Source organism: Panthera onca, chromosome D4 (assembly GCF_046562875.1).
Source record: "Panthera onca isolate mPanOnc1 chromosome D4, mPanOnc1 haplotype 2, whole genome shotgun sequence".
In the NCBI taxonomy this organism is placed as follows: Eukaryota; Metazoa; Chordata; class Mammalia; order Carnivora; family Felidae; genus Panthera; species Panthera onca.
The window spans coordinates 41747405-41760842 of record NC_138351.1 but is presented as its reverse complement, the minus strand read 5'-3'; positions in this window follow the sequence as shown (position 1 = coordinate 41760842).

Below are 13438 nucleotides of genomic sequence, written 5' to 3'. Positions count from 1 at the left end.
TAACTAGCTTGAATTTAAATAAATACATTTGAAAGAAAGAGAAAGAAAAAGAACGAAAGAAAAGAAAAAAAAGAAAGAAAGAACGAGAAAGAAAGAAAAGAAAAAGAAAGAAAGAGAAAGAAAGAGAAGAGAGAGAAAGAAAGAAAGAAAGAAAGAAAGGAAGGAAGGAAGGAAGATGGCCCACATCTTAAGTGAGTGCCAGGCAAGCAAGAGGGCACAGATCAGGGCAGTCTGGGTTCTCGCTGCCCTCATAATGTGAAATCCTTCCCATTAGAGTTCCTGGATTTTATGAAAGCATGGTGGTTTTTAATGAGTGCATAACTCCAGGAAAGCTTTGCACTTCAAAGCCTGTTGCTATTACAGCCGCTGCATTAGTAAAGTAAGTAAGGGGATCAGTTGCACACGAAAACTTTGAGTGTCTTATGGCATTCCTCTGTAGCAAGACAGCCTTTCTGAAGGTGATTGCAGACGGACATGGCCCTGCATCTTTGAAGTATACTCAATGCGGAATCAATTTAGGAACTCACAGATACTAGTTATCAGCTTGTGTTTATTCACATCCCAGAGAAGGGTTTAATTAATGTAATACATATTGGTCAATTCTTTGCTTTTAAACTTTACCTTTGGCCCATCAGCAGATCAATATGTATTTTAATCTTCTTCTGTTTTAGAACTGGTTTTAAGACTCACAGCAGAGGCCTGGGCTTCACAATCATTAATCGCTATTATCAGCCCCTTTCATTTCCTAAACATCAGCAGTTTCTTAAAATTCTGCTTTCATTCCTCTGCTAAATTAGCCCTTCTTGCTCCTCGCTTGGTTCTGTAGTGTCTTTCAACCAAGTACAGAGTTTACAGCTAGCCAATAATGGGAAGAAAAGAATGCCCTAAAATTGTTCATTGAATAACTGATCGGGCTTCATCTACAGCTGCACATAAAACTCAAGTAGGCCAGTCACTTCTTGACGGGTGCTACCAAATACTTTTTGGAGGCTCCAGGTGGGTGCCAAAGGGTAGAGGACTCCCATTCTTGTTCTGTCTCTTTAACATGAGTGTCGAATTATCACCTTTGGATGGTCAATCATTCTACATATCACAGGATAGCTTCTGTGGTCCTAAATTGTCAGTGTTTTCTGATATCAAAGTTGGGGAGTCAGGAGACTCTGCCATTGCCTCATTGCATAATTGGGGCAAGTCACTTAATCTCTGTGGGTCTAAGCATCCTCACCTGTAAAAGGGAATCGCAAAAGGGCAGTTTGGGAAATTATGAGATAAATGTGAATAATGTATTTTGCACAGAGCTTGGCTACCGTGACACATCCCACTAAAGGACTGTCCCTGTCAACAGTGTTGGAATCGCCAGTGTTCTGTAGACTAAAGAGCTTTAACTGAACCGAAGGAAGCAATCTGACTACATGGTTAGGTGGCTTCCCTTCAAATGGGTCTCTTACCTGATTTAGGAAGGAAAGGAATTTGCATGATTTGGTAAGACAACAACAACCACATACAGTCTTTTCACTTGATGTGTTGTATCGTTTCAAGCAAGACTGTGTCCATGTGCCACATTATGGAGCCTCCCTTCTTATGCTGCTTTCTTCACAAAATCCTTTGCACCGTTTAGAGTTGATTTTATTCTAAACATAAAAGTATACATGTCCAGGGGCACCTAGGTGGCTCAGTCAGTTGAGCGTCTGACTGTGGTTCAGGTCATGATCTCGCCATTTGTGAGTACAAGCCCCACGTCGGGCTCTGTGCTGACAGCTCAGAGCCTGGAGACTACTTCGGATTCTGTATTTCCCTCTCTGTCTACTCCTCCCTCACTCATGGTCTGTCGCTCTCTCTCTCTCTCTCAAAAACAAACATCAAAAAAAATTTTTTAAGTACACATGTCAGTAGTAGAAATGTATAAATATATACAAGTATAATTAAATAAATAAAAATTATAGAGAAAATAAAATTATTCACTTCTGGTATTCCACTGCTGGTAGTATTTTGGCCGGCTTTCTCTCCCATATGCACCAGTATAGACATTGACGTTACGTACACATGTAGAAACAAAACAAGTCATTTTGCATAGAGAAAAATAGGCCCGGTTCTGGAATGTAAACCCATTTGTTCAGAAGTCCATAGTGACCTTAAACTTAGCACAACATTTGTTGTTCTTGGGTAAAATCAACCTCCTTTGCTCTGCTGTGTGGCTTAGTTCACATCTCTGAAAATCTTGAGTGGAAAGTCAGCAAAAAGAGTAGCTTCCATATACAGTTTGTGTCCTATCTTTTTGATCAAACACCAAATCATGAGAACTTTGCAATGTCACCTATGAAACCATGATTCTTTTTTTAAAAATTTCTTATGTTTTTATTTATTTTTGAGAGAGAGAGAGAGAGAGAGAGAACAAGTGGGGCAGGGGCAGAGAGAAAGGGAGACCCAGAATCTGAAGCAGGCTCTAGGCTCCGAGCTGTCAGCACAGAGCCCGACGTGAGGCTTGAACACACGGACCGTGAGATCATGACCTGAGCCAAAATCTAGAGTCAGACACTTAACTGACTGAGCCACCCAGGTGCCCCAATAAAATGATTGTTAGAGACAGTTCTCATCTCAGGCAATCACACCCATCTCGATGAGCAGACTATTATAACTCCTTACACAATTATCTAGCTCAAAGAGATTTCCCAAACAGTACTTATCCAGGAACAATTGCCTGTGGGACTTGGGGAACAGAACTGAGGATTCCTTAAAAAGGTGCTAAGTACCTACTAAGCTGCTTTCCTAGATATTCTTAACATACTCCAAAGATGCATGTGCGTGCACACACACACACACACACACACACCAAAATTTATCACAAAACCTATAATACAAACTGTATAAAATATAGGAAATGTGACGTATCACCAGGTCTCAAAATATTAGGAAAAAGTCTGGAGAAATAAGCTAAAAATAGTAACAGTGTCATATTTTTTTAAGCCAGATATGGGGCGCCTGGGTGGCTCAGTTGGTTGGGTGCCCGACTTTGGCTCAGGTCATGATCTCACCGTCCGTGGGTTCGAGCCCCGCATCAGGCTCTGTGCTGACAGCTCGGAGCCTGGAGCCTGTTTCGGATTCTGTGTCTCCCTCTCTCTCTGCCCCACCCCCGCTCAAGCTCTGTCTCTGTCTCTCTCAAAAATAAATAAATATTTTAAACAATGATAAAAAACTAAAAAAGTCAGATATTACTATGAAATTAAAGATACAAGAAAAAAGAGAAACGAGGAGGACTCTCATTGACTTGACAAGCCTTGTGTCCTGAGTACACGAAGAGACAGATAACTGAGCAAAGGAGAATAGACAGCAAGACACAACCCTAAAAAGTGTTGATTATTTAAGGGGAAAGGGGAAAGGGGGTCAAAAAAGGGAATGATTCTATCAAGGAAGTAGGAGGAAAACCAGAACGGTGCATTTATGTGGAAGCTACAGTACGAGCTTCAAGAAGCCAGGAACAAGTCCACAGTTAAGTCTTGTACATGAAATCAAGGGATAAAAACTGGCATGATTGGGTAGATTTGTGAGTAGGAGGGGACCTTCAAGAGAGAACAGAAGTCACTGCTTCTTGAGAGGCTTTTCTGGAGATGCCCTCAGCCCCACCACATCTCCACAGGCTCTTTCTATCACCTCTGCTGCGAGGGGAGCAGCCCCCACAAACCCCCTCTCTCTATGCACACAGACGACTGTAGGGAGGTGGGCCACAAAGACTCAAGCGTTCTACGCTAAGCTTTTGGCTTCTTAAACTGGAACATTATGCGACCAGAGTTAATGGTGGCCATGCCTGAGCCATGCGGAAATGGAGCTGAGAGAGCCCATCAACAGAGGGAGAGGAAAAGCAGCAGAAATGCAGAGAGTAGGAGTGAAAAGGGCCCAGACGCAGATGAGAAAGAGGCTGCATTGTGAGAAGGGCTCAGTTTCCTCTGCAGGCTGGGCTGCACTCCTTGCCCTGGGGCTCCATGAATTATCCTGCTTGCCTTCCAATATTGGGTAAGATCCGATGCCTGTAATCAAATTATCGGACACAGTGACCATTGTGTGCCATTTAGCTGTGTACAAATATTCCCTCACAGAATGCTCACAAGAGCTTGGCCAAAAACGTGTCATTATCTCCATCTTCCCTGAGAAGAATCTGAAGTCTGTGAGGTTAAATGACATGCCTAAAGTCACACAGCTGCAGAGCGAATTTGGTTCTAAAGTCTCGTACCACTACTCCGGGCCATAAACACGATACAAGCTCAGTTACTGCTGATTGATAAGAAGTCCTGAGAAGCGCATAAAGGCTATGCCTGTGCTATAATCTCTTCTTTTATATTAAGTTATAAGCCGAACACGTTAATTTGCATTCCTCATACATCAGCCTTCGGTGTGCTCCATAAGAGAGGAAGTGTGTCGGAGAAAGTCAGAAGCTTCGCAAAAGAAGTCTGCATTCTCCCAGTTCGTGAAATAAACTACGACTACAATATGAACTTTATCAGAAGTTCGTAGAGACTCTAACAGAACTATAAACCTTTTCAGTTATTAAAAGAATCGAAAGCTTTTTATTGTGCATGAAAAAGACAAACTCCTCCCTTTCAAATTATTCTACTTTATAGTACAATTCCTTCAGCTGGGAGAACTTCAGACACTTTTTTCAAATAACCCCAACCATTTAATCTGTACCTTTAGGAAGTCATGCTGAGAGTGTATGGAAAAGAGGCAGACAGAGCCAGAAAAGAGGGGTGGGGAAGGGGGGGGGGGCTGGTTGAGGAAGAGAGAAGAAAAGGTAAGGCATTGTTTCTGAAGTAGTTTCTGGCCTACTTTAAAATGAGATGGGTATTTCTATCCACAAAGGACACCTGACATGGTTTAGGTGTCTACGACTTTAAACTCTTCCGCTTGTCCACTCCAGGCAAATCTCTCCACCTGTTTGTCTCCCCCACTATCCACAAATCAGGAGTGCTTACATTAATTGGGCGCTTTTACTGGAAGTTAGGATGCTATCTTAGCTCAGGCTGCTATAACCAAATACCATAGTGGGATGGCTTAATCAACATTTGTTTCTCACAGTTCCGGGGGCTGGGAAGACCAAGATCAAGGTGCCAGCCAATTCAGTTCTTAGTGAGGGCCCTCTCCTGACTTGCAGACGGCCACCTTCTTGCTGTGTCCTTACATAGTGGATAGGCCCCTCGCTCTTCTTATAAAGCCATTAATCCCATCTTGAAAGCTCTACCTTCAAGGCATCATCTGACCTTAATTACCTCCCAATAGCCCACTGGGGGGTAGGGCTTCAGCCCATGCATTTTGAGGAAACACAATTCAGTCTGTAGCAGATGTCTTGAACTCATTATTCAAGCAAACCAACCATGGGGCGCCTGGGTGGCTCAGTTGGTTAAGCGACTGACTGTGGCACAGGTCATAATCTCACAGTTTGTGGATTCCAGCCTGCATCGGGCTTTGTGCTGTCAGCTGGAACCTGGCGCCTGCTTCAGATTCTGTGTCTCCCTCTCTCTCTGCCCCTCCCCTGCTCACACTCTGTCTCTCTCCCTCTCAAAAATAAATAGACATCCAAAAAAATTACAAATAAATGTAAAACTTAAAAACAAAAAACAAAAAAAACTCTGTGAACAACACTCCAGAATAGCAGCCATGATGTTATAACAGGATACAGATGTCTACCCCAAGTAGAATGATAAACCTTGGACAATCACTAAGGTTACCTTCTATAATTTGGGAAGGTGGGAGAAAAGATCTTGGAGAATGGTTTTAGGCCATGGGAAATGGCTTTTAAGAAAATAGGTTTAGTAGGCTTCCATTGAGAGAATCCAAATTGGAAAACAGGGGCACAGGGGGAGCAGAGGCCCCACATTCAGGCTACTGTCTCAGGAATAGAATCCAGATGCGGGGGAGGGGGTCACCAGCTGCTGCACCCCTTCTCTGGGACATGAGCTAGGAAGACACCAGGACTAGGCAAAGCTCAAGAACTTTGACTTGAGTCCAGGTTAAGAAGTGGTTCTGGAACCTTTGAAACCTTGAAAATAGCACATTGTTTCCGAAATTTAGTTGCTTGAATTCACTTCTAGGGGCTGATCTTTCTTGTTTTTGGAAAGCCACTTCAAGAGACTTCGATCCTGTGAAGGGAAAGCCCACATCCTCATCTGGAATTTAAATTTTTCAGGAAACATTAACTGCTTTGTATAATTCTATCTAAAACTCTATCTATTATGTGTCAGTAGACTGTGCCCTGGGAAGTAGGTGGGAAGGAAAGCTGACATTATTTTCCCCACTCTTCCTGGGACTCGCTGTTTGGATATAGTACTTGGACTTTGAGTAAAGGAGACACAACACAGAACATACCTATCGTAGAGGTAAGTTGGCCTCTGAAACATGGCAGCAGACAAAGGAGAGTGACTCTGTGGAAAGGCTTTCCCTAAGAACACTGGGAGTCTTTAGATCTCTTTCCAGTTTAAGATTTTTTCTTCCTCTTTTTTAAAATTTTTTATGTTTATTTATTTAAAAAAAATTTTTTTTAATGTTTATTTATTTTTGAGAGAGAGAAACAGAGCATGAATCTGGGAGGGGCAGAGAGAGAGGAAGACACAGAATCTGAAACGGGTTCCAGGCTCTGAACTATCAGCACAGAGCCCGATGCGGGGCTTGAACTCACCAACCACAAGATCACGACCTGAGCCAAAGTCAGTTGCTTAACCAACTAAGCCACCCAGGCGCCCCTATGTTTATTTATTTTTGAGACAGAGTGAGTGAGTGGGGGAAGGCAGAGACAGAGGAGGACAGAGGATCCAAAGCAGGCTCTGTGCTGACAGCAGAGAATGGGATGTTCGACTCAAACTCATGAACTGTGAGACCATGACCTGAGCCGAAGTTTGACCCTCAACCAACTGAGCCACACAGGTGCCCCCCAAATTTTCTTTTCTATGATAAAATTCCCTTCAATTATTCTCAAATCTTTATCAAAGTTTTGCTAAACACAAAGCCTTGTCTTAGGAAAAAGGTTAAATAATTTGAAAAATCATTTAAATAGTAAATTTTATGTTTTGTATATTTTACCAAAATTTAAAAAGATTTTTTAAAATAGTTTTTTCAACTTCCCATAAAGAAAATCCCAGGCTCAGATAGCTTCACTGGTGAATTCTATTAAATGTATAAAGAAAAATTAACATCAATCCTTTCCAAAGTCTTCCAAAAACTAGAAGAGGATGGAGAATATCCCAATTCATTCTATAACCCCAGGATTACCCTAATATGAGACAAACACGTCACAAGAAAATAAAACTCCAGAACAATAACCCTTATAAACAGAGATGCAGAATCTTCAACAACTTCTAGTAAATGGAATCCAGTGACATTAAAAAAAAAAAAAAAATACACCACACCATAACCAAGTAAGATTTATCCCAGGAATGCAAGTTTGGTGTAACATATAAAAACCAATCAATAGAATACATCATATTAAAGAACAAAGGACAGAAACCACACGATCATCTCAATAGACGCGCAAAAGTCATCTGACAAAAAGCTGATTCTAAAATTCAGATGGAATTGCAAGAGACCCAAAATAGCCCCCAAAAATTTGGGGGGAGAAAAGGGTTGGATGACTAGCACTTGTCAATTGTAAAACTGAATTTCAAAGCTACAGTAAACAAGACAGTGCAGTACTGGCTAAGAAAAGACATATACGATGAATGTAATAGAACCAAGAGTCAAGAAATAAGCCCTTATACTTACAGTCAAATGACTTGTTAAAAGAGTGCCAAGACAACTTAATGGAGAAAGAATAGTCTTTTAACAAATGGTGCAGGGTCCGAGAAAGACAAATACCATATGATTTCACTCATATATGGAATTTAAGAAACAAAACAGATGAACATATTTGGGGGGGGTGGGGGGGAGAGAGAAGGAAACAAACTATAAGAGACTTTATTAAAAATAGATAACAAGGGGCGCCTGGGTGGCTCTGTCGGTTAAGCGGCCGACTTCAGCTCAGGTCATGATCTCACGGTCCGTGAGTTCGAGCCCCACGTCGGGCTCTGTGCTGACAGCTCAGAGCCTGGAGCCTGTTTCGGATTCTGTGTCTCCCTCTCTCTGACCCTCCCCCGTTCATGCTCTGTCTCTCTCTGTCTCAAAAATAAGTAAACGTTAAAAAAATTTTTTTTTTTAATTAAAAAAAAAATAGGTAACAAGCAGAGGGTTGATGGGGGGAGGTGAGTGGGGGCTGGGCTAGATGGGTGATAGGTATTAAGGAGAGCACTTGATGAGCACTGGGTGTTGTATGGATATGATGAATCACTGAACTCTACTCCTGAAACCAAGACTGCACTGTATGTTAACTAGAATTTAAATAAAAATTTCAAAAGAAAATAAATAGTTTTGGGACAACTAGATATCCACATGAAAAGAGAATGAATTTGGACACCTATCTCACACTATATATAGAAATTAACTCAAAATGGGTCATTTACCTAAATGTAAGAATTAAAACTACAAAACTCTTAGAAGAAAATAGAATAAATCTTTGTAAACTCGGGTTAGGCAATGGTTTCTTAGAGATGACACCAAAAGCAAAGTGACAAAAGAAAAAAAATAGGTAAATTGGACTTAACCAAAACTAAAACCCTTTGTAGCCTCAAAGGACACTATTAAATAAGTAAGAAAAAGAATCCACAGAATGGAAGAAAGTATTTGCTTATATATGTATACACACACACACACACACACACACACACACACATATATATTTTATATTTGCATATGTATATGGATACTTGTATTTGGAATATGTAAAGAACTCTTACAACTCAAAAATAAAAAGATGAATACACCAATTAAAAAAAAAAAAAAGCAGGCAAGGGACACCTGGGTGGCTCAGTCAGTTAAGCAATGGACTTCGGCTCAGATCATGATCTTGTGGCTCATGATTTCAAACCCCAGCATCGGGCTCTGTGCTGACAGCTCAGAGCCTGGAGCCTGCTTCAGATTCTCTCTCTGCCCCTCCTCTGCGTGCGCTCTCTCTCTCTCTCTCTCTCTCTCTCTCTCAAAAATAAATATTAAAAAAAATTTTTTTTAAAAATAGGCAAAAGATTTGAATAGGCATTTCTCTAAAGATATACAAATGGCTAATGAACACATGCAAAGATACTCAATACCAATAGCCATCAGCAAAATGTAAATCAAAACCACAATGAGATACCACATCACACGCACTAGGATGGCTATTATAGAAAAGATGGATACGGGCGCCTGGGTGACTCAGTCAGTTAAGCGTCTGATTCTAGATTTTGGCTCAGGTCATGATCTCAGGATCGTGAGATGGAGCCCTGCACCGGGCTCCATATTGGGCATGAAGCCTGCTTGACATTCTCTCTCTCCCTCTTCCCCTCCCCCATTTGCACACACATGTACACTCTCTCTGTGTGTGTCTAAATAACCCCCCCCCAAAAAACAAACAACAACACAACAAAAAAACCAAAGATGGACAGCAAGTGTTGTCAAGGCATGTGGAGAAGTTGGAAACCTCATACATTGTTAGTGGGAAGGTAAAACGGTGCAGTCACTTTGGAGAACCATCTGAAAATTCCTCAAAACCTTAAACCTGGAGTTACCATATCCCAGCTCTTCCACTCATAGAGATATACACAAGAGAAATGAACATGGGACATTGGTCCACACAAAAACTTGTATGGACATGTTCATAACAGTATTCTTCATTATAACCCAAAAGTAGAGACAAACCAAATGTCACTCAATGGATGAATAAAGAAAACGTGGTAATCTGTACAATGGAATATTATTCCACCTAAAAAGATATGAAGTACTGATACATGCTATAGTGTGAATAAAACTTGAAACCATAGAGCTAAATAAAAGAAGCCAGCTTAAAAAACAAAAAGGCAATACACATGATTCTATTTATATGAGATGTCCAGAATAGGCAAATGTATAGAGACAAAAAGTAGATTATGGTTCAGAGACGGGTGTGGGGGGCAGGGAATGAGGAATGGAGAGTGACTCTCAATAGGTATGGAGTTTTTCTTTGGAGTAATAAGAATGTTCTGGAATTAGAAAGTGATGATGGCTGTACATCCTTGGAATATACTAAAAACTATGGAATGAATTGTATGACATGTGAATTATGTTTCAATAAAGCTGTAATTTAAAAAATATATGTAGGCACTCTAAGTGTTTGAGCTCTTATTTGAATTGTTGTAAAGTAAATCAACTTAGTCAATGGGTGATTGTTAATCGTGAAAGTTATTCAGTGATAAAATGACAACAAGGTTTCCACTCTCATTAACTTGACATTCAGGAAGACTGTGTTGGACTTCCTCAGAGTTTCTCTTATGGGGAACAGGGATTCTGCCTCCCTATGGATTACAGACAATAAGAAGCCCTATAGATTACTAAATGACTTTGAAGCTGATTTTGGCATCCACGTGCCAGGATGGTTATGTGCAGGCGTACAGGTTGTGCACTGGTAACACAGACTGTGATATAGATGGTGCCCTCTGAAGCTGTGCTAGCTGGCATCCCTGTCACATCAATGTCCTTCAAGGAGTCTTAGACGCAGGCACACTTCAGTAGGAACGTCACCACCATTAATTACCTGAAAGCAAAATTTTAATTGTGACTGTGAATATGAACTTTGCCTCCTAGGAATCTTTCTACAGTCTTCATAGTACATAGTTAAAATATTTCTTCTCAGCCCAGAGGAAAACTTTAGTGTATTCCCAGGAGGGGCTTCTGCAAGCATAAAAGCACTTACAATGAGTTCAATGGTCAGCTATACATCAAGGTCACCAAAATGAACTGTTGCCTTTGAACCTCAGGTCCTAAATAATTTGCAGAGAGTGTCCACGTTCAAGGGCTTTCCATGCACAGTTTTACTGTGGAAGCCTCTTCTTTCAGACCATAAGTGAGCTTAGAAAAAGTAAATAATAAATATATTTTGGTTTTTGTTGGAAGAAAAAAGGCAAGAACCAGATTGTCCTCTTATTATACCTACTATGTTTTTTTTTCTTATGTGGTGCTTTTTACTAGGCATCCAATATGATTGGATTCATTCTGGATTTTATTTAAGATTTTTCCCTCATATAGATACCCCCAAAACATAGAAGGGATCTATTGAGGACAGGTAGCTCCCCTTATATTCTTGTCATTAGTGAATATTTATGAATATCTGATAGCTCTTAACCTGTCAGCTGAGTCTTCTTCAGATCTAAATAAGACTTTTTATTTTACATAGCTTCCTACAGCACCACAACATTTCTGGAGCCGCTTCACTGGGAGGATTCTGTCAACAATCAGCATTCTACTGACATTAACATGCAATAAAAGACAATGAAGCATGACTCAATTAAACTGTGAAAAAACCATCTTCAGATAACATTAACCCAGTAGTTTTCAAAACCTATGTGGGCTTCTGCTGCATGGCTAGCATTAAGGTCAGTGCTTTGAAAACATACACGCCTAAGCATCTAACAAAACCCACACACAAGATGATTCAGAAGAAAGAAAAACTCTGTTTTGATTTATCTCCTTCCCATACTGTATCTAGGTATTTAACAATGTGCAGTATGCAATATCAATTAGGTTTCCCTGCTGCAAAGATTAAGAACAAAATTTCCCTTCAAGATGTCAATGGAAATTTAATTTACACAGAAGATACAGTTTGGGAGACCGTTAGAGTCAGATCTACTTAAAACAAACAGACAAAAAGATTAGGTGGGGAGTAAGCACATAATAAAGCAAAGATGTGAGCACCCGCATAGGAACTCACAGGACATCTGATATCTGGGTCTGCCAATCAACACGTTCCACAACCAGAAAAGGGTCTTAGAATAAAATTGCTAAGGTTTGAGAGAAAAGATGAAGCTCTTCTACCAACATGTTGATGTACCCATTTATGTCTCACTTAACCAGGAAGACTGGGTATGATCCTCACAGAACCAGAGGGGTTTTTTTGTTGTTGATTTGCTTTGTTTTTTGCTATACTTGAAACACTTAACACTCTGGGTTTAAATCATCAATATTTTATGTTTCATTATATTGAACACTTAATCATTTCAGTGAAAATTGCTCTCATTGAACTAAACTGTCAGAAAAAAAAAAACAACTATATGATTTCACCAAAGAAAAGAGAAGATAGATTCAAATATTATACAATAAGAATTTTCAAAGACTTCATTTTTTGGGTAAATTATTAAAATTCCTTCACTTTAATTGTAACAAAAGGCATGGATAAGTGACCAGGGATATATGTTGAGCTCATGGGTAAACAGTTAAGGAAAATGCTCTGGCACATGTAAGATATGATTTAGAAATTCCAAATGATTAATATCATTTCTTTCAAGACTGAATTTCTTTTGTAAGAAATCTACAAAAATATGCCAACAAAAGTGGGACTCAAATAAAAACAATCATTTGAAGTAGACTTTTAAGATAAATTTATACAGGGGCACCTGGGTGGGTTAGTCGGTTGAGCAACCGACTCTTGATTTCAGCTCAGGTTGTAATCTCACGGTCGTGGGATCAAGCCCCATGTTGAGTCCCGCAGCTGGGTCCATGCTGGGCATGGAGCCTGCTTGGGATTTTCTCCCTTCCTCTCCCTCTGCCTCTCCCTGACTCTCTCTCTCCATCTCTCTCTCTCTCAAAAAAAAAAAGATAAACGTATACATTAAAAGATACTTTTTTAATATGGTAGGAATTAAACCACTTATTGAAGTCATAGGTTAACTTAAAATCATCAAAACTGATGGCAATAGACTGTGACTAAATGCCCCAATATAGACAATCACAGTTTATGATGTTCAGAAGCCAGGAATATAAAATGGAAATCTAAAAAACAAATTTGGAAATTCAAGTTATGAAGGCAACTGATGAGGATAATTTAAAAGAAGGAAGGTGGGGCGCCTGGGTGGTTCAGTCGGTTAAGCGTCTGACTTCAGCTCAGGTCATGATCTCACGGTCCATGAGTTCGAGCCCCGCGTGCTGACTGCTCAGAGCCTGGAGCCTGTTTCAGATTCTGTGTCTCCCTCTCTCTCTGACCTTCCCCCATTCATGCTCTGTCTCTGTCTCAAAAATAAATAAACGTTAAGAATAATTAAAAAAAAAAAAAGAAGGAAGAATTTCTCTGTTTGGAAATATTAGAATATGAATGTATCCATCTTTTTTAAAAACCACTAAAAGTTTGATAGTTGTATTAGTTTCTTGTGGCTGCTGTAACAAATTACCCCAAAGTGTGGCTTAACAAATGTGAATGTATTCTCTCACCATTCTGGAGCCTCAGAAGGGAGAATCTGTCTCCTGGCCTATTGTAGCTTCTAGGTGCATCTGTAGTCCTTGGTGCCTGGCCCTTTCCTTCACCTTCAAAAGTGCACAGAGCCTTCTCCTCTCTGTAGTTGGATCCCCTTCTGCCTCCCTGTCT